Raw genomic sequence first — 663 nt, 5'->3', positions numbered from 1 at the left:
GCAAGGACGCCGGCGCCGCGCGGTGAATAGCACGCGCGCTTATGGGTGCAAACCGCCGCGGCAACAGCCCGTCCGGCGGGGCTGTTGGGACTTAGAAAAATTTTTGCATGAAAAATTTTTTTGTACAACACAATAAATATTTATATTTCCAGGATATTTAACACAAAATATTCAACTTTTCATATACTATCTCGGTACTTTGAACATTTTTCAAGTCCAACCGCCAAGAGTAAACTTATCTTTCTATCGTATCTAGACCATTATAAATATTAGATCATTGTATAATAAAGCATTCTAACAATAAATATCAAGTATCAAAGCTCTAGGATGAATATTTATCGAATAAACTCAGAATAATGTTCCGGGCGCATTGCGTGCAACTCCGACCGAAGTGAAATTTTTCTAAGTCCAACCGCCAAGAGTAAACTTTTTTCCTAGCGTTCCCAGACCATTATAAATATTAGATCATTGTATAATAACGCATTCTAACAATAAATATCAAGTATCAAAGCTCTAGGATGAATATTTATCGAATAAACTCAGAATAATGTTCCGGGCGCATTGCGAGCAACTCCGACCGAAGCGAAATTTTTCTAAGTCCAACCGCCAAGAGTAAACTTTTTTCCTAGCGTTCCCAGACCATTATAAATATTAGATCATTGT

The sequence above is a fragment of the Lasioglossum baleicum genome, unplaced genomic scaffold (assembly GCF_051020765.1).
Source record: "Lasioglossum baleicum unplaced genomic scaffold, iyLasBale1 scaffold0028, whole genome shotgun sequence".
Taxonomy (NCBI): domain Eukaryota; kingdom Metazoa; phylum Arthropoda; class Insecta; order Hymenoptera; family Halictidae; genus Lasioglossum; species Lasioglossum baleicum.
This window is presented reverse-complemented; position numbering follows the sequence as displayed.